Source organism: Bubalus bubalis, chromosome 2, assembly GCF_019923935.1.
Source record: "Bubalus bubalis isolate 160015118507 breed Murrah chromosome 2, NDDB_SH_1, whole genome shotgun sequence".
Lineage (NCBI taxonomy): Eukaryota > Metazoa > Chordata > Mammalia > Artiodactyla > Bovidae > Bubalus > Bubalus bubalis.
This window is the reverse complement of record NC_059158.1, coordinates 10,467,683-10,489,445: the sequence shown is the minus strand read 5'-3', so window position 1 is coordinate 10,489,445 and position 21,763 is coordinate 10,467,683.

The window sequence follows — 21,763 nt, the reverse complement described above, 5'->3', positions numbered from 1 at the left end:
TGCCCATGGTTGATACAGAAAGTGGTGGGATTGCATCACTTCCTTGGTCTCTTCAGGGTTATTACAGAAAGTGAAGTCATTGGCTGTAGGGAATTAATTGAATATGATAAGGCCAGAGCAGTTAAGAAAATACCTGTCCTGAGACTTTGTGGAAAAGAACACTATGCATTGCCTTTCCAGTTGGCTGTTCTTTCTCTAGAGTTTTCGGTCTGTGGGCTGCTGAGACAGCATATGGAAATGTGGACACGCACTAGACTATACCCGCATCCATAGGCACGCAGGGTACAGAGAGGTCAAAAGATTCCTACAACCTGTCAGCTCAGTGAATTTCACCAAAGAATCAACGTGTCAGGATTGTTCCCACCGCAGGTCTCATAGTGATAGTGTTAGTTGCTTAGTCGTGTCCAACTCTTTTCGACCCCATGGACTGTAGCCCTCCAGGCTCCTCCGTCCATGGGATTCTCCAGGCAAGGACGCTGGGATGGGTTGCCATTCCCTTCTCCAGGGGATCTTCCTGACCAGGGATCGAACCTGGGTCTCCTACAGTGCAGACTACATTCCAGAAGGTGTGTTTTATTAGGAACAGGGTGATGGCAACCATGTGGGATGTGGTGATTCTTTTACCTGATGAGAGGATCTCAGAGGATAAAGACCTGGGGAAGGACCTGTGCATTTGTAGCTCAGACTAATTAAGCAAATTCCCAGCCTTCTGTCAGGGCCCTGCGCTGGGCTCAAATGCGCTCATTCTGTGTTTCCTGACGTCCCCCTAGGATGTCTTTTTCCCAATGAGACAGGCAGTTACTCTCTTGTGAAGATGCCTGAAACATTCCCATTTTGAGATGGTCTCATACAGCAGAGGTTCTGTCTCCCTATCTCATTTGGTTGGACCCCTCTGCCTGGATTTTTCCTGTGAGCCCCAAATGGTTGCTTGGCCTCCCTCTCGATGGATTCATTGTTCGATTTAAGCCCATTGTGGCAGAAAATCTGATGTCATTTGCAGCTGCTACACTGAGATTCTAAGAAGCAGTCATTAACCCTTGCGGAGATCCATATGAAGGCACCGGGGCCTCTCCCATCCTCTGTGCGGCTAACAGTGGTGTGAGTCAGGTTTCCGTATCGTATTTGACGTTTGTTGGGCAAAGGAGTTTTTTGGTCTTTCATACATTCAATAAATGCACATTTGCCATTGTTGTTAACTCGTTAAGTCGTGTCCAACTCTTTTGGAACCCCACAGACTCCTGTGGCCTGTCAGACTCCTCTGTCCACAGGATGCTCTAGGCAAGAATACTGGAGTGGGTTGCCATTTCTTCCTCCAGGAGGTCTTCCCGACCTAGAGATCGAACTCAAGTCTCTTGCGTCTCCTGCATTGGCAGGTAGAATCTTTACCACTGAGCCACCTGGGAAGCCTCTCAAAAATACAAATTGATTAGATCCTTTCCAGGTGAAGGGCATTAGGCTATACAGCCTCAAATATGCCACTTTGGCATAAGGATTATTTTGAGCTGCCTGCAACTAAGAATCAGGAGAGGCAGGAAGAGTTCTCTTCCCTCTCCCTTTCTGCCTAAAAGCAGCATAAATTTTCCTTTGTGAAGGTGTCCCCTTCTCTCATGCTAGGAAGAGGAGAGCGACTTATCACTGGAGATGGAGAGCTGGTGCTGAGATGAAGTCTGTATACACAGACCTTACTAAAATAATCCTTATCTCTGACTGGTTCCCCGTTATACTTCCTAGTCACCTTCCCACAGTGTATCATCCCTTGAAGCCCAAACCCCTTTTCCTTTGTTAAAATGGTGTGTAAGCCCCCAAGCCTCCTCACTGCTTTGAGTTTCATTTCTATTTTCTGAACTTCGTGCACATAAAATATTAATAAAATTTGTATTCCTTCCCTCCTGTGAACCTGGCTTTTGTAAGTTAATTTGCAGGCCTCCAGGTTATGAACTTCAGATGGTAGAGAAAAAGTTTTTCCTTCCTGACACAGGCAGGTACATAAGCCTGCTTATCTCCTTTCTTTCTTTAATCTCTAGGTGCCTTAAGGATCCCACAGCCTTTAGGAAAACTTTTTTTTCTTGATTCGTAAGCACTGGAGGAGTGCTCCTTCCAGGAGGGTGTTGGGAACTTGCAATGTTGCTGCTCAAGCTTCTGAGAGCTTTTTTGCTTGGAAGACTTGTTCTCAGATTCTCAGATTCTCATTGTCATGACAGCCCTCAGAGGGTGGGAGAGGGAGGATTTGGGGGTGAATATTGATGCCAGGACGCGGTCCCTGTGGAAACAGGAGTCTCATGCTGTTGGACTAGTACCTGATGAGTCCTTAGGATCCATCTCAGATGTCAGGAGCAGGGCCCCGAATATTGATCTTCCACATTTAAGTTTTTGGATATCTTCGAGGGGTATTTATTTTGTATATGAAAGATAATTCCATAGTTTATTTCAGTTTTATGGATTAACATTTTATTTGCTAATGTTGCAAATTCAGAAATCTAGATCCTTTTTAAGTTTTTAAGAGGATTTTAGTTATCCTTTAACAGTCATTTTAAAATGGCCTTTGAATTATGTTTTTCTATGTCATAAGCTCAATTAATTGAATCTCATTTATGTATTTTAAACTGCATGTTTAAGTTTAGCATCACATTTCTTTATTAAGTACTTAAATTATCTGAAAAAACTTTTCAAACACTTAAGTAATTTTTGTTAGTCTAATAAATGTATATAGTGGAACTTGAATACCCTTAAATGTTCCAATATTATATAAACAGTAAGATTTCAACTTAAAACCACAAACCCGTTAGTTATTCAACTACACATCCTTAAACATGGTCACAAAGCTGCACTGCCACCCTAATTGGCCATGTTATCTTAAGCTTACAAAATTTTAAAAGATTGCTAAGCTGTTTTATGGGCTTCCCTGGTGGCTCAGACAGTAAAGAATCCTCCTGCAATGCAGGACCAGGGTTTGATCCCTGAGTCGGGAAGATACCCTGGAGAAGGGAATAGCTACCCACGCCAGTATTCTTGCCTGGAGAATTCCATGGAAAGAGGAGCCTGGCGGGCTACAGTCTACAGGATCACCAAGAGTCGGACAAGACTTAGAGACTAACAGGCTTTCAAGATGTTTTATGTGAACGTTTGTGTCCCCCAAAATCTACAAGGTGAAGCCCAACACGAATATGATAGTATTAGGTGGTGGGGCTTGGGGAGGTGATTGGGTCATGAGGCTGAAGCCCTGACCACTGGAATCAGTGTCCTTATAAAAGAGACCCACAGAGCTTGATAGCGCCTTCTACCTGTGGAGACCAGCTGTAAGACGGCTGCATGTGAACCTTAAGAAGCAGGTTCTCACCAGACACCGACTCTGCCGGCGCCTTGATCTGGGACATCCCAGCTCTCAGAACTGAGGAATAAATTTCTGTTGCTGATATGCCACTCTCTCTGTGGTAATCTTTTATAGTAAGCTGAATACAGTAAGACAAACACCAAAAATGCCTGGAACTTAATCCCTAACAGAAAAACATTAACAGTTTCTATACTAAATTCTAAATCTTTCTGAGAAGACTTAAAAGGTGCTAACCTGTTAAAGAAACAATTATGCATTTCAAGCCATTTTGGGGAAACATTCTCAGACCCTTGATTCATGGAATTCAGCTGGAACACCGACTACTTTCTTGTTTGTGATCCTGATGGAACACATGGAGGCCAATTTACAGTCCGTGGACCCCACCATGGTGTTCAGTAAATCAGATTTTGTATATCTTTAGCTCTTAGAATAACAGAAATGTCTTGTCCATCCAATTTCAAAGGACCTTTGAACTGAAAATAAACCTGGGTTCTTTTTTACAAAATGTTTCTCGTAGGAACATGCAATTCTTTCAAGTATTAAAATAATGTGACTTCTTTCTGCATATCTCTTGGCCTTGCCTCATTATTTGATAATTGCCTGATATTTGGACACAGCTTCCATTCTGCTGACATTTTAATTCTATGATTCAAAATGGAATATTTTCAGGCATATAAGAGCATGCTCCGATCTAGTACCTGGCACCTAGTACATGCTCAGCCAATCGTAATTATTATTTATTTGAGATTTACAGCCAGGATCTCCAAACTATTAAGAGGACTCAACGGTTGCACTAAGTCTTCAGCAAACACTGAAAACTAGACGAGATATAAAAAAAGAAGAGATAGCTCCTAAATGGTAGGTGTAAGAGTTGGGCATGAGGAAGGGAATGAATAAGAGGGAGAAAATAGGCAGAAAATAACCTACAACCATATAGCGATATTTATATTTAGTGAAATATTTTCAGCTTCAGCTTACACAAAAAAACCAGTGAAGCATCCAGTTGATACACGAATGTGTCACTGCAGGGAGATGGTGATTCACAGAGATTTTCTTCATAAAGAAATAGAGCCTAGCCTATTCAAAAGCACTTCCATTTAATGCAACACTGCATCGAACAGGGCTCTTTTCAAGGGGCTACTATTAAAGGCAAGATTATTATCTTCAGCATTTAGATGGCGTGCTGACTGGGGCCATAACACCAGGGCACTTAGACGCTCCCATTATCAATGTACAGTATGGTCTTTGGAAGTTTAAAAATAGCTTTCCCAACCTTTTATGGCTTCTCTTGCATGGACTGTGGCTGTGTGCTCTGGAGAAGGCTGGGCACCCTGCTGGGGAGGCTGCTGAGTTGGATCCTTGCTAGCATGTTGACCTTAAGGGGTTCACCCCCTGGATGGGTGACCCGCTCGTAACAATGTCCTTTGAGACCACAGGTAAAGCTAGAGTTTAGAGGAAAGCAATGTTTCAGGGACACAATTCTTGTTCTAACCATGACATTTGGGACATTTATTCTCTCTAGGTTAGATACCTGGTGAGGGACATTTTCTGAGTCAGAATTCTCTCTATTTTCAAAAAGAATTCTCTCTTATTTTCTCAGGTTTAATGAATATATCACGAACCCTTACTACGTTCAAGATTTTACTCTAGGTGTTGGGAAGATAAAGAGGAACAAGACTTTCTCTGCCCTCAGGTGGGCTGGGGATGGGAGAAATCCTTTCAACGGGATTTCTCAATTCCTCCTCTCTGACGGAGGTCTCAAACACAATGCTTCTGGGGACCAGGCCCATCTTGTGAATGAGTGGACAGGCCTGTGGGGGACCATGACACACGGAGATCAAGTTTTCTGTGTTTCCTGGGGGCAGCGACTCAGTTCCAGAGGCTGCTGAGCAGGAAGAACAGCCGTAGGGAGAATCTAGTTTCAGACTTATAGTTCTCTTTGGTCATGCCCTGGCCTCTGATAAAGTCTCAAATGTTATGGCTCATTATTAACTGACATTGGAGGGGATTAAGAGAAGGGTTTCTAACCAGGTTTGGGGGGAAGATAAGGCAACAGTAGCTGCTTGGAGAGTCAGTTTTGGGGCAGCAAGGGTACAGAGGTTGCCTGGGGCACTGATAGAGCCAGACGGTGGTTGGGCGGCAAGTGAAAACTAGGACAGACTTGTGGCACAAATGGGCAGTCCCTGGGGATTTCCAGAGAGATCTGGGGAAGGGAACTTGAGGAAAGCTTTGCTTTCCTGCAGGGAAGCACAGTGAGGCTCCTGCTGGGATGGTTTGGGTAGAAGAAGGAAGTATAGTCATTCTTCCATATCTTTGGCATATTCAGTTCTGTTCAGTTCAGTCGCTCAGTCGTGTCTGACTCTTTGCAACCCCATGTACTGCAGCATGCCAGGCCTCCCTGTCCATCACCAACTCCCGGAGTTCACCCAAACTCATGTCCATCAAGTTGGTGATGCCATCCAACCATCTCATCCTCTGTCGTCCCCTTCTCCTCCTGCCCCCAATCCCTCCCAGCATCAGGGTCTTTTCCAATGAGTCAACTCTTCGGATAAGGTGGCCAAAGTATTGGAGTTTCAGCTTTAGCATCAGACCTTCCAATGAACACCAGGACTGGTCTCCTTTAGAATGGACTGGTTGGATCTCCTTGCAGTCCAAGGGACTCTCAGGAGTCTTCTCCAACACCACAGTTCAAAAGCATCAATTCTTCAGCGCTCAGCTTTCTTCACAGTCCAACTCTCACATCCATACATGACCACTGGAAAAACCATAGCCTTGACTAGACGGACCTTTGTTGACAAAGTAATGTCTCTGCTTTTGAATATGCTATCTAGGTTGGTCATAACTTTCCGTCCAAGGAGTAAGTGTCTTTTAATTTCATGGCTGCAATCACCATCTGCTATGATTCTGGAGCCCCCAAAATAAAGTCTGACACTGTTTCCACTGTTTCCCCATCTATTTCCCATGAAGTGATGGGACCAGATGCCATGATCTTCGTTTTCTGAATGTTGAGCTTTAAGCCAACTTTTCCACTCTCCTCTTTCACTTTCATCAAGAGGCTTTTTAGTTCCTCTTCACTTTCTGCCATAAGGGTGGTGTCATCTGCATATCTGAGGTTATTGATATTTCTGCTGGCAATCTTGATTCCAGCTTGTGCTTCTTCCAGCCCAGCGTTTCTCATGATGTACTCTGCATAGAAGTTAAATAAGCAGGGTGACAATATACAGCCTTGACGAACTCCTTTTCCTATTTGGAACCAGTCTGTTCCATGTCCAGTTCTAACTGTTGCTTCCTGACCTGCATATAGGTTTCTCAAGAGGCAGATCAGGCGGTCTGATATTCCCATCTCTTTCAGAATTGTCCACAGTTTCTTGTGATCCACACAGTCAAAGGCTTTGGCATAGTCAATAAAGCAGAAATAGATGTTTTTCTGGAACTCTCTTGCTTTTTCGATGATCCAGCAGATGTTGGCAATTTGATCTCTGGTTCCTCTGCCTTTTCTAAAACCAGCTTGAACATCTGGAAGTTCACGGTTCAGGTATTGCTGAAGCCTGGCTTGGAGAATTTAGAGCATTACTTTACTAGTGTGTGAGATGAGTGCGATTGTGCGGTAGTCTGAGCATTCTTTGGCATTGCCTTTCTTTGGGATTGGAATGAAAACTGACCTTTTCCAGTCCTGTGGCCACTGCTGAGTTTTCCAAATTTGCTGGCATATTGAGTGCAGCATTTTCACAGCATCATCTTCCAGGATTTGAAAGAGCTCAACTGGAATTCCATCACCTCCACTAGCTTTGTTCATAGTGATGCTTTCTAAGGCCCACTTGACTTCACATTCCAGGATGTCTGGCTCTGGGTGAGTGATCACACCATCATGATTATCTTGGTCGTGAAGATCTTTTTTGTACTGATCTTTGGCATATTGGTGGATATCAAAAGCCCTGGATACTCAAGTCTCCTTATGAAATGGGGTAGTATTTGCATGTAATCTATGGACATCATTAAATCATCTTCAAGTCATCTCTAGGTTACTTATAGTACCCAATACAGCATCAATGTGTTGTAAAGAGATGCTGGTGCATGGCAAATTCGTTTTGCTTTTTGGAACTTTCTGAAATTTTTTTCTCTGTAAATAGTTTTGATCTGCGGTTGGTTGAATCCACAGATGTGGAACATGCAGATACCGAGGACTGACTTTGTGGTCACAGCTGTTTAGGTTTGAGTCATGGGTTCCATGTCTCTCCTGTGGTCACCACTTGGTCACTCAAATGGTCATACCATTCTCTTTGGCACTCTTCCCAACTGTTCTTCCCCTCTGTGAGATCTCTTTGTGGCTTGGGCACCCTAGTCATTCACCAGATACAGCTCCCAACAGTGGGAGTGTCAGTCACTCGGCTGGCTCTGAAACTTACCCACTGGCTGTGTGTGGACCCACATTCTGTGAGGTCTCTCATGAGAAAGAGCAGGGAGGGAGCCCGAGGGTATAGGCAAGTCTATAAAGAAACAGAGAAGTTAAAAAAGGAGAGGTTATAAAGTGGTTTCAGTGTTTCATGCATTTCTTTGTTGGTATTAAAATGTCTTTGTTATTGTTCAGTTGCTAAGTCATGTCTGACTCTTCGACCCCATGGAATGCAGTACACCAGGCTTCCCTGTCCTTCGCTATCTCCTGGAGTTTGCTCAGACTCATGTCCATTGAGTCAGTGATGCTATCTAATCCTCTCATCCTCTGCCCTCTTCTCCTTTTTAGGAAAGGTTAAATTCATTTCCACATCTTCATTTTTGGTCTGAGCGTGGGCACTCTCACCTTCAAAAGAGAGGGTTAAATCACATCAGATATTTTCAGTCTGTCCTCCTCTAGACGTGGGGTTATGAGGAGTTCCCTGGGGGCCTCAAAGGAGGAAGATGAGCAAGTTTTTAACCAAAGGAACTTCACTCTCCTGACTTTTATGAAAGGTTTCATTTTAACCAAGGGCTCTCCAGCTAAGAAAGTCTTACAAACCAGGCACCAGAGGCCTCTGGGCTCATAGCTAGACCACACGGCTTCTAGTGTACCATGAACGCACATGTCAGTTCAGCTCAGTTCAGTTCAGTTGCTCAGTCTGACTCTTTGCCACCCCACGGACTACAGCACGTCAGACTTCCCTGTCCATTACCAACTCCCAGAGCTTGCTCAAACTCAGGTTGGTGATGCCATCCAACCATCTCATCCTCTGTCGTCCCCTTCTCCTTCTGCCTTCAGTCTTTCCCGGCATCAGGGTCTTTTCCAAGGAGTCAGTTCTTCACATCAGGTGGGCCAAAGTATTGGAGTTTCAGCTTCAGCATCAGTCCTTCCAATGAATATTCAGGACTGATTTCCTTTAGGATGGACTGGTTGGATCTCCTTGCAGTCCAAGCGACTCTCAAGAGTCTTCTCCAACACCACAGTTTAAAAGCATCAATTCTTCGGTGCTCAGCTTTCTTTATAGTCCAACTCTCACATCCATACATGACTACTGGTAAAAGCATAGCTTTGACTAGACAGACCTTTGTTGGCAAGCTAATGTCTCTGCTTTTTAATATGCTATCTAGTAGGTCATAGCTTTTCTTTCAAGGAGCAAGCGTCTTTTAATTTCATGGCTGCAGTCACCATCTGCAGTAATTTTGGAGCCCCCCAAAATAAAGTCTCTCACTATTTCCGTTGTTTCTCCAACTATTTGCCATGAAGTGATGGGACCAGATACCATGATCTTAGTTTTCTGAATGTTGCGTTTTAAGCCAAATTTTTCACTCTCCTCTTTCACTTTCATCAAGAGGCTCTTCAGTTCTTTGCTTTCATAAGGGTGGTGTCATCTGTGTTTGTGTATGTTTTATAAATATATCACATATTTATATATGTGATATATTTATATGTGTTCACATTGCCGGGGTCCAGCCCCGGTGGATATAGGGAATTCGAAGCGGGGATGGCGTCCGCGAAGATCAGGAAACAATTGCTTAATTAAATGTTAATTAAGGATATAAAGAGTGGTTAAATAAGGATAGCTCAGTGAGGAAATTCAGTGGAGAAAAGAGGCTGAATAACTCAGCCAGAAGGTGAGAGAAAGAAGGACATGGGGAGACCAAGTTTCGGTGAACAAGGCCCGCACTTTATTTTCCAAAGTAGTTTTTATACCTTAAGTTATGCATAGAGGATAATGGGGGAAGGGGTAGAGTCATGCCGTAAGCCAGGCTTTCTTCCTGCAAACTTATCATATGCAAAAGTTTAGGTGATTTGCATCATCTTCTAGCCCAGAGGCCTGTTAACATTTTAAGACCCTTTCTTCAGAAAACTTATTTTTCTCTAAAGGTGATTAGTCAGGCGCCACCCTCCAAAAGCATTAAAGTTGCATTCCTACAGGGCAAAGGTGTGGTGGGCTATAACAAGAAAAAGAATTAACTCAAGGGTCCAAGGTTACAAACATTAAAGCTACTACTTACACCAATTATATTAATCAATACACTGCCAGGGACACAGCAGGTAAGGGATATGGAAACTTAGCAGCAAACATTGGCCCAACAAGTGAAAAACCCTTCACCAATACAATTTCTAATCAATCTTTTAACTGCTCAAAGGAATCTGTATTTAGACAGTTTAGAACATCTCATACCTCTCACAGTTGGGAGGCTCTGAACAATCACATGTGGCCGGAAAAACCTATTCAGGCAGGCTAGAGGACTTTCAAAGGAGTTTGTAGGTTGAAACACTATCACACCCAGGAACTTTATTAACTGGAGCTGTAAGTTAACTCTTTTTTCAGAGAGAGGTAGTGGGGGACAGCCCCCCGTAAAGTCAGAGGTGTAGGTGAGAGCACAAAGCAGAAAGTAGGCAGACTCTGGTTTTGTGGGTAGATGCTCGAGAATTTCCAGGGGGACTCCTGAGGCTCACCTTTGCGTATGCTGAGCCTCCTTCCTCGTGACCTTTGCCACGGGCGGAGTTCCTCATGCTGGCTCCTGGCACACATAATTATATATGTGAATGCATGTGTATGTTTTATAAATGCTATAATTACCAAATGAATAACAAAATTATTTTGTGTTATGGTCTATGAATTGATTTGTAAAGTGATATTTAACAAACATCAACAAACATTCAAAGATATAGCCCACAAGGTGGCTTCTCTTTTTTAGTATTACTTTTCTTCTTCTTTTCCGTGCTGTGGGTACTCACAACCACTCCAGGTTCAGTGATTCCCCAGGAGAATTCATAGGACAATGCATATAATGTAATCGTATTCAGGGATGTGATTTAATACCGTGACAGGACAGAAAGCAAACTCAGCAAAAGGAAAATGCACGGCGTGAAGTCTGGGGGACACAAGGCAAAAGCTTCTAAGAGTCCCATCCCACTGAAGTCATATAGGACATGCTTAATTCCTCCAGTCAAAAGCTATGACAACAAATGTGAGATGGTGTCCATCAGGAAAACTTGTTAGAGACCCAGTGTCCAGAGTTTTCACTGGCCCGTCATGTAGGCACCATTGACTGATACATGCCCAAATTCCAGACCCCCAGAAGGAAAGCATAAGCCACATTATCTGTATAACTGATGTAGGTATAATGAGACACCCTTCTCAGGGAATGGCAAGACTCTCCAGAAATCCGAGTTCCTAGATGCCAGCCAGGAGCCAACCCTGTAAGTGGGGTTTTTCTAAAGACAGCAGTAGCTTGCTTTGTTAACTGTTTTCTGTACATTCTCTCCCTTTTCTTTCTTATCTCCTCCTTCCTGATCTTCTGCCTCTTTTAAATGGTATATTGGGAGCTGCAAAGGATGGAAGGCACCCAGGGTTCTCTCCATCCCCGGGTGGCCCTGTTACTGGGTGCACACAGCCCTACTCCTCCTGCAGAGGGATGGCTGTGAACAAGAATGCAGCAGGAAGACTGTGTCAGAGGGTGATGCTGGGGTCCAGGGGGCAGGCAGTGGGCACACACCATGGGGGTGGTGAGGGAGTAGAGAGCGGACAATTTTGAGAGCCACCAGCAAAGAAGGATGGATGGATATATCTTACAGGATGGTTTTTGGCTGACTTTCCCCCAAATTCAGCATGCTTCTGGGCTGTCTTCTTTGGCCTTAGTGATCAGTGTTCACAAAAGGTCAGTTCTTCCCTCTTTCCCACATAATAGCACATACAAATAAATATTACTTTTCCATTATATTTTATTATCTATGTCACAGTTTAATCTCTTCATATAGATACTTTAATCTTGGTTATGAATTTGTGTGTACTTAGGAATTAGGAATTAGTGTCTTATTGGATGCAGAAGAGCTTGTTTCATTTATGAGAAAAAATTTAATTTTAATACAACCTTTATATTCAAAAGCTGACATAAAAGGACAGTAGAGAAAAGGTACTGCTTTCTTTCTATTCTTCATGCATTTTTTTGATCAGTTGAATTTTCCTGACTAGAAATTACAGATATATATATATATATATATATATATGTAATCATATACTTTGGAGGAGGGCATGGCAACCCACTCCAGTATTCTTGCCTGGAGAATCCCCATGGACGGAGGAGCCTGGCAGATTACAGTCCATAGGGTTGTAAGAGTCAGACATGACTGGTGACTTAGCACGCACATGTAATTATACATATATTTTGGAGCTCAAACTGGAGCCCACTCAAGGCACATAATGCAGAGAAGCCTCAGTCATAGAGTGGATGAGCTCCTTACTTTAAATTGGGTAACCATACTGAGGCCTTAGGTTCAGTTGGGGTGGGGCGGGGGGTGCTGATAAGATGTTGGAGAAGCCCAAGTGTGTGCCTATTAGTGGCCTTACTGGTTAGATAACAGTCTTCAACATGAGGCTCCTCAGACAGGGGGCAGCTAGGTGGAGAGCTGGCGACACCTGGTTTCTATTGCTACATCTCGTCTTGGTGGCTGCCTGCAGGAGGTGCTTTCCACAAAAGGCACAGCAAGGAGGAGGAAAGGGGAAATGAGAGGGGGAAACAGCATTCAATGTCTAAATCAACGGACCCAGTTTGACGAATTATTCAGAAATTAGGAGCCTAAAAATGAAAATTTCTTTTACATTTACCTCATCTTGATCCTTTAAGCTAATTGGTCAGTACAATCACTCCTACTTATTTGGGGGGGCTTTTATTTGCATTCAGTAATATTACTTTGAGAATTTGAGAAACTGATCAATATTCCTTTAGATTAGGGTTCTTAACCTTTTTTTAAAAAAATGTCATGGACCCTTTGTTAGGTGATTGAGATGTTTGCTCCACTTCTCAGAATAATAGCTTTAAGTGCATAGAATAAAAATACCAAATTACAAAGGAAACCAATTATATTAAAATACATTTATAGAAATATTTTTAAAAGCCAAATTTGCCACACAGTAATATATATGCTCTGCTATTAGTGCATCAAACAAGACCTAGTGGCAGATTAATAACCACCGTGGTTCCAAAATAGTAATGTGTAAGCAATATTTTGCAGTGCCTGAAAAAACTGTGTGTGATATGCGATTCTTATTGGTGAAAAGTCATAGTTACTGCTCATACTACTGTGGGTTATTGCTTACATTCAGAATAGAAGAAACAGCTAAATTGCAGTTAGAAGCAAGAGAAAATAATGAAAAATACACCCCCACCCCACCATTTTTAAATCCCTTGAATTCTGTCTATGGGCTCCTTGAGGGTTCAAGGACGGCAGGTTAAGATCCCTTGCTTTAGAAAATTGTAGATTTTAGGGACTCTGGTGGTCCAGTGGCTAAGATGCCAAGCTCCCAATGTAGGGGCCCCGGGGTTTGATCCCTGGTCAGGGAACTAGATTCCACATGCCACAATTAGGACCCAGTGCAGCCAAATAAATTAAATAAATAAATAAACATTTTTAAAAAAGTAGATGTAAAATCCATGTTTTGATTAAAACATCTGCTTCTTCTCCTGGTATTTCTCTCATTGAGATTCTAAGCAGAAGGTCTTAAATATACATTGTTCAGTTCAGTTCAGTTCAGTCCAGTCACTCAGTCGTGTCCGACTTTTTGTGAAACGGCAAAATTTCATTTTCTTTTTTTAATGGCTGAACGGTAGTTCATTGTATATATGCCACAGCTTCTTTATCCCTTGAGCCTTTGATGGACACTTAGGCTGTTTCCATACTTTGGCATTTGTAAGTCATTCTGCTCTGAATATTGGGATGCATGTATCTTTTCAAATTAATGTTTTTGGTTTTTTAGGATATATACCCAGGAGTGGAATTGCTAAGTCATATGGTAGTCCTGTTTTTGTTTTTTTTTTTGAGAAGGCTTCATACTGTTTTCCACAGTGGCTGTACCAATTTACATTCCCACCAACAGTGTACATGGATTCCCCTTTCTCCACATCCTTCTCAGGATGTGTAGAGTTTTTATTTTTTGGATTCTGTGATTTAATGTTTATTGGTAGTTTTGGACAATTATTTGCCATTATCTCTTCCACTATTGTTTCTACCTCATTATCCTCCTTTTCAGAACTCTAATCACACTGACCTTAACCATCTCACACTGGCAGTTAAATCTTTATAGAGGACATATGTCACATGTACTGGAGAAGGCGATGGCACCCCACTCCAGTACTCTTGCCTGGAAAATCCCATGGACAGAGGAGCCTGGTAGGCTCCGGAGTCGCTAAAAATTGGACACGACTGAGTGACTTCACTTTCATTTTTCACTTTCATGCATTGGAGAAGGAAATGGCAACCCATTCTAGTGTTCTTGACTGGAGAATTCCCGGGACGGGGGAGCCTGGTGGGCTGCTGTCTATGGGGTCCCGCAGAGTCAGACACGACTGGAGCGACTTGGCAGCAGCAGGCAGCCACATATACTTTGGCATTTCCAACATCTTATCAATCCTCCCCATTCCAATCCTCACCCCATCCAAACCTAAGTTGTTGTTACAAGTGCTAAGTTGTGTCTGACTCTTCTGCAACCCTATGGACTGGAACCCGGCAGGCTTCTTTGTGCATGGGATTTCCCAGGCAAGAATATGGGAGTGGGTTGCCATTCCCTTCTTCAGTGGATCTTCCAAACCCAGGCATCTAAACCAACTCTCCTGCTTGGCAGGCGGATTCTGGCTCAGTGGTAAAGAATCCACCACAGGTTTGATTTGTGATTCGGGAAGACCCCCCTGGAGAAGGAAATGGCAACCTACTCCAGTATTCTTGCCTGGAGAAGCCCATGGACAGAGGAGCCTGGCAGGCTACAGTCCATGAGGGTCACAAAGAGTCAGACATGACTGAGCCACTAAACAACATCTCATATACTCTGAGTTTCCATCCATTCTATGCCCTAAACTTGAGACTAGATGTTTTCTACTGACATATTCCTGCTCACTAGTCCTCTCTACAGTTATGTACAATCTGCTGTTACACTTATCTGTTAAGTTCCCAGTTTCTGTTGTAGGAAACTTCTTTTTTACAGTTCTTGGACACAATTCTTTTTAAAAATTATTAACGTATAGTTGATTTACAATTGTCTTTTCTTGACTAGATTACCACAGCTCGTTAAAAGTTTGTGTCCGGTCCTCACATAGATTATCAGGCTCCCCCATGCGCAAGCAGCAAGCCAAACTGCTGAGGCACCAAGGTTTGCAGCAAAGAAAGGGTTTATTCACAGGATAGCCAAGCAAGGAGATAAGAGAAGTCTCAGATACGCCTCTAGCAAGGAAAGGGGTTCCTAGTATTTTGGGGTAAAGAATAAAGAAACAGCTGGGTCTGAGGTAGGGCAACCGCTAGAAGCACGAGGAGAGACGATTGTGCGACCCGCGTTCTCCCCTGGCGCAATAAGCTACCGGCTGCCCCACCTTCCAATATAGAGGTGGTTAGTCGGATCAGAGGGTGGGGTCTTAGGCCCCTGACGTCAGAAGGTCACCTGGCAGACACTCGCGCATGCCCAGTTGGAGGGGCAGTGTTACTGCTCAGTTTCAACCAGCTCAGCTGGAACACGACCAGCAGATTCCAGACTCTAGGAAAACATCTCAGGCAAACATCTCACTAGTTTAGGCCATGTGCTACTCGGGAAATGTGCAAGCCTTAAAATGACCTTGATTAGTAAAGGCAGGTGAAATGGATATGAGTAATAATTTACCCACAGTTTCACTTGGTCATCTTTGATTGCCAAGTATTATGGATAAAATATTGTAGAGATTCTGATTGATATTCCCTTCTTCCAAAGAAGATTCACGCATACTTCTCCGAGGCAGCTAGAAGTGAGTCACGTTATTCCCATCAGTCAGCATCCAAAACGATCTCAGGCAGGGTGGGTTCTTTGCAAGGTGCCTCCTCCCTCTGGGACCTCACAGATCCCGCTGACAGCCTGGGGTTTTGTCGCCGTCTCTGTCTTGGTGGATCCTAAATGCGAATTTTTGTCTTCCAGCACCCTGGAGACTTGAAAGTGCCACTGAGCTTTCCAGCTGCTTTCGCTGGGTCTCTGAGCTTCTTGCCTTCATAGTTTAAGAATTATCAAACAACTGGAGGGCAAGACCCGGGAAAAGCCCAGGGCTCACTGCTCTGTGCCTCTCTTCTCTCTGGCAGTTTGGCTCCAACTCCGCTTTGTGTTTCCCTAGTCCTGAGGGATTGCCAAAAGCTGTGCCTTGATTCTCAGCCTCTAGCTCATAACTGCTTCGAAACCAGCAAGTGAGCGGTTGGTTCACTTCTACAGGCTTGTCGTCTCTCTGGATCCTGGCACTTCTGGAGAATTCGGCAACCTTCCAGGGTCTGCAGACAGATCATTATTTTTTGGATTTTTTAATCATTCACAGTCAGAGCTGAGAAATTTGCAATTTAGAAACCGCTTTCTCAGAAGTTCCCATTTTTTAATCTTCTTGAAAACCCCATGTGGGAGAAAGGCCACAGGTCACTATTCCTGTTCCACCGGGTGTTGACAAGCTGAGGAGGGTCTGGAGACTCTGAGGGAAGAACCTAAAGGCAGGGCTGACACCAGAGCCCACATTTCTCAGTTCCTAGTCTAATATATGCTTTCATGCCGTCCTGTCTTCGTGTGTTTTGCTAGGGCTGCCATAAGAAAATACTGCAAACTGGGAGGGAGGGAGCTTAAACAACAGATATGTGTTCCCCCTACAGTTTTGGAGGCTAGAAGTCCAAAATCATAATCTTGGCAGGGTTGGTTTCTTCTGAAGCCTCTCTCCTTGACTTGTAGATGCTGCTTATTTACTGGGTCCTCACATGTTCTTGGGGAGAAGGCAATGGCACCCCACTCCAGTACTCTTGCCTGGAAAATCCCATGGACGGAGGAGCCTGGTAGGCTGCAGTCCATGGGGTCGCTGAGGGTCGGACTCGACTGAGCGACTTCACTTTCACTTTTCACTTTCATGCATTGGAGGAGGAAATGGCAACCCACTCCGGTGTTCTTGCCTGGAGAATCCCAGGGACGGCAGGGCCTGGTGGGCTGCCATCTATGGGGTCGCACAGAGTCGGACACGACTGAAGCAACTTAGCAGCAGCAGCAGCAGCAGCACATGTTCTTGTGTGTGTCTGGGTCCCAATTCTCTCTTCTTGTGATGGTTGTTGTTTAGTCTCTGAGTCGTATCGGATGATTTTGTGACCCCCATGGCCTGTGGCCCACCAGGCTCCTCTGTCCATGGGATTTTCCAGGCAAGAATACTGGAGTCAGTTGCCATTTCTTCCTCCAGGGAATCCTCCCAACCCAAGGATCAAACCTGCATCTCCTGCATTGCAGGTGGATTCTTTACTGCTGAGCCACCACGGAATCCCCATGTCAGATTGGGGCCCACCTAATGGCCCCATTTTAACTTAATTTCTTCTATATAGGATCTATCTCCAAATAGAGACCCATTCTGAGGTGCTGGTGGTTAGGACTTCAGCACATGTAATTTTTTGGGTGGGGTGCAGGTGGGGGACGCATTTCAGCCCCTCAGTTCAGTTCAGTTGCTCAGTCATGTCCGACTCTTTGTGACCCCATGAATCGCAGCATACCAGGCCTCCCTGTCCATCCCCAACTCCTGGAGTTCACTCAGACTCATGTCCATCGAGTCAGTGATGCCATCTAGCCATCTCATCCTCTGTCATCCCCTTTTCCTCCTGCCCCCAATCCCTCCCAGCATCAGAGTCTTTTCCACTGAGTCAACTCTTCCCATGAGGTGGCCTAAGTACTGGAGTCTCAGCTTTAGCATCATTCCTTCCAAAGAAATCCCAGGGCTGATCTCCTTCAAAATGGACTGGTTGGATCTCCTTGCAGTCCAAGGGGCTCTCAAGAGTCTTCTCCAACACCACAGTTCAAAAGCATCAATTCTTCGGCGCTCAGCTTTCTTCACAGTCCAACTCTCACATCCATACATGACCACTGGAAAAACCATAGCCTTGACTAGATGGACCTTTGTTGGCAAAGTAATGTCTCTGCTTTTCAATATGCTATCTAGGTTGGTCATAACTTTCCTTCCAAGGAGTAAGCATCTTTTAATTTCATGGCTGCAGTCACCATCTGCAGTGATTTTGGAGCCCCCAAAAATAAAGTCTGACACTGTTTCCACTGTTTCCCCATCTATTTCCCATGAAGTGATGGGACCAGATGCCATGATCTTCGTTTTCTGAATGTTGAGCTTTAAGCCAACTTTTTCACTCTCCTCTTTCACTTTCATCAAGAGGCTCTTTAGTTCCTCTTCACTTTCTGCCATAAGGGTGGTGTCATCTGCATATCTGAGGTTATTGATATTTCTCCCGGCAATCTTGATTCCAGCTTGTGCTTCTTCCAGCCCAGCGTTTCTCATGATGTACTCTGCATAGAAGTTAAATAAGCAGGGTGACAATATACAGCCTTGACATACTCCTTTTCCTATTTGGAACCAGTCTGTTCCATGTCCAGTTCTAACTGTTGCTTCCTGACCTGCATATAGGTTTCTCAAGAGGCAGGTCAGGCGGTCTGGTATTCCCATCTCTTTCAGAATTGTCCACAGTTTCTTGTGATCCACACAGTCAAAGGCTTTGGCATAGTCAATAAAGCAGAAATAGATGTTTTTCTGGAACTCTCTTGCTTTTTCGATGATCCAGCGGATGTTGGCAATTTGATCTCTGGTTCCTCTGCCTTTTCTAAAACCAGCTTGAACATCAGCCTCTAGCACTGTATAAAAGACTGATGAATGTAATGCCCAGTTCTCTTTAAGTTTCTATAAATGACGTATGCTGGGGCCTTCTTTGTCTTAGCACAGAGTTCTCAAACTATGGCATCAGCTCCCCAGCTGGTTATAAAAGCAGATTCTTGCTCCTAGTAAACCCTCCAGGTCAAGAGTCCCCAGCCTCTGGGATCTAATGCCTCACGATCAGAGGTGGAACTGATATAGTAATAATAGAAACAAAGTGCACAATAAGTGTAATGCGCTTGAATCATCCCCAAGCCAACCCCAGTCAGTGGGAAAACTGTTCTGGTGAAACTGGTCCCTGGTGCCGAAAAGGTTGGGGACCGTTGCTTGCTCCTGGCAATTTGGATGCAGGCTCTGGTTTGAGACCCAGGATCTTAGCAGTTGCGGAAAGAATGGCTGTGATGCAGAGGTGGTTCAGCTACAAATTCTGGTCATGTTATCCCCAAGTCCTGAAAGGATGACTCTCCTGAGATGTCAGGTTATGATTGATGGCCTGATCTGTCAGATAGCATCGTTTAAATCAATGCTCGTCTGCCTTGCGGTATCATTCAGCATTCAAATATCACCTGCTCATTTGACGATTTATAAAGGAGGCAATTTTCAGGAGAAAGCGTTTTTATTTGAGGAATGAGAGCCTTTACTCGTCTGGGACTTGGTTTTATTATCTCTAAACTGAGAAATCTCACAATCTGTGCATCTACGCAAATGACTGAGGGCAAGTAGTACCCCAGTGGAGGCGAGTGATCTGCTTTTCTGGGATTCCCTGAGTGGTCAGACTAAACATCTCAAGCCGCAGCAGGCAGAGCGCTTCATATTATAGTGTCCAGAGATTTTCCAGCTGAGGTCCTGTAAATGAGGCTGGCCAAAGACAGATTAACAAGAGAAAAACAAACCGAGGTTTATTAACGTGCAGTGCGCATGTACACATGGGCGCATCCGGTGATGAATAACTCGAAGGGGAGGTTAGAACTTGGCTAAAACAGAGAAAAAGTGGTTTTGAGCTTCTAGGTGGGAGAGACAAGTTATGAGAAAGTGCCCAGGAGAAGTACAGTAAGCAAGGTTGCTTAGTGAGCTTTGTGGTGCCTCTGCAGTTGGTTTTCTCCATCATAAGACTTGTTCAGAGTCCTCTTTCTGGTATGGGAGAGAAGGGCGTCTTTACAAAAGGAAATTTCCTTTATAAATGTAAATTTCCTTTACCAAAGGAAGACTGTGCCCAGTTTTTAATGCTTTTCCCGAATCTGTTAGTTCTCAGGGGTCTTTAGCTGAAAATAACCCATATGCCAAAGAAATATTTGGGCATGTTTTGGGGTGGCATATTCTGGGACCTCTCTGCGTCCAGTCATTACTGCGTTCCCCCAGTCCTGGGTGAGGGCATGCAATGAGTGCTTGAGAAATGTGAGAGGATTTAGGTCAGAATCACCATATTGCCTCCCAAACCCCAACTTTCTCAAACCCAGGAAGCAGCCTCACCTTCGGGGTGCCCTCACTAAAACTCTGGGCTCAGTGGTGCTACGTCACCAGCAGTCGTCCTGCTGGGTTTCATATTTGCAGTGAGCAGCACCTTTTCTGTCTCATACGTTAGGTCTCTTGATCTCGTCATCAAAACTTCACGAAGTAGGCAAGGAATGTTTTGTTAGACTTGTTCTACTGCCTTGCAGAATCCTGGTGCTTAGTCATTCAGTTGTGTCTGACTCGTGATCCTTTGGACTTTAGCCCACCAGGCTCCTCCGTCCATGTGATTTTTCAGGCAAGAATACTGGAGTGGGAATCTTCCCGGCTCAGGGAACCAATCTGCATTTCCTGTTTGTCTCCTTCATTGCAGGTGGATTCTTTACCCACTCGGCCATCGGAGAAGCCTGCAGAATCCTCAGGAAAGTCAAAAATTTGCCCCAGTTCACAAGCTGGCCAGTGAAGGAATTAGGAAGCAAGCCCAGTTGGCTGGTGCCAAGCTTACTCCCTGCTATCCCCAGTTTTCGTTTTGGGACTGGGAATAAAGAGAAATAATACACACAAGAACCAGACTCCTGAAAAATGAGGCAGTCCCTTGGAGTTTCTGCTTTGAGTGATCATGGAGCCCTGAGCTGCTTCTCTTTCCTGATATAATGGGGTTTATTTATTTAGTTTGTTTTTTTGTTTTTTAATTTATTTTTATTGAAGGATAATTGCTTTACAGAATTTTGTTGTTTTCTGTCAAACCTGTAAATAAGTTCTTCAGTACCATTTTTCTAGATTCCATATATGTGCGTTAGAATATGATATTTATCTTTCTCTTTCTGACTCACTTCACTCTGTATAATAGGTTCTAGGTTCATCCACCTCATCAGAACTGACTCAAATGTGTTCCTTTTTATGGCTGAGTATTATTCCATTGTGTATAATGTACACAACTTTATCCATTCATCTGTGGATGGACATCTAGTTTGCTTCCATGTTCTTGCTGTTGTAAATAGTGCTGCAATGAACAATGGGATATATGTGTCTTTTTCAATTTTGGTTTCCTCAGGTTATATGCCTAGGAGTGGGATTGCTGGGTCATATGCTGGTTTTATTCCTAGTTTTTTAAGGAATCTGCATGCCGTCTTCCATAGTGGCTGTATCAATTTACATTCCCACCAACAGTGCAAGAGCGTTCACTTTTTTCCACACCTTCTCCAGCATTTATTGTTTGTAGACCTTTTATTTTTTTCTTTTTAGTTCTACCAGTTTATTGCTATCAACCCATCTCCCTTCACCCTCATGCATGCGTGCTCACTCATGTAACTCCATGGACTGCAGCCTGCCAGTCTCCTCTGTCCATGGACTTTTCCAGGCAAGAATACTGGAGTGGGTTGCCATTTCCTTCTCCATGTTTGTAGACTTATTGATGATGGCCATTCTGTCTGGTGTAAAGTGATATCTCACTGTGGTTTTGATTTGCATTTCTCTAATAATGATCAATGTTGAGCATCTTTTCTGTGTTTGTTAGTCATCTGTATGTCTTCTTTGGAGAAATATCTGTTTAGGTCTTTTTCCCATTTTTTGTTTGGGTTCTTTGTTTTTCTGGTATTGAGTTGTATGAGCTGCTTGTATATTTTGGAAATTAATCCTTTGTCAGTTGTTTCATTTGCTATAATTTTCTCCCATTCTGAGGGCTGTCTTTTCACCTTGCTTATAGTTTCCTTTGCTGTGCAAAAGCTTTTAGGTTTAATCAGGTCCCACTTGTTTACTTTTATTTTTATTTCTGTTACTCTAGGAGGTGGGTCATAGAGAATCTTGCTTTGATTTATGTCATCGAGTGTTCTGCCTATATTTTCCTCTAAGAGTAGTTTTATAGTTTCT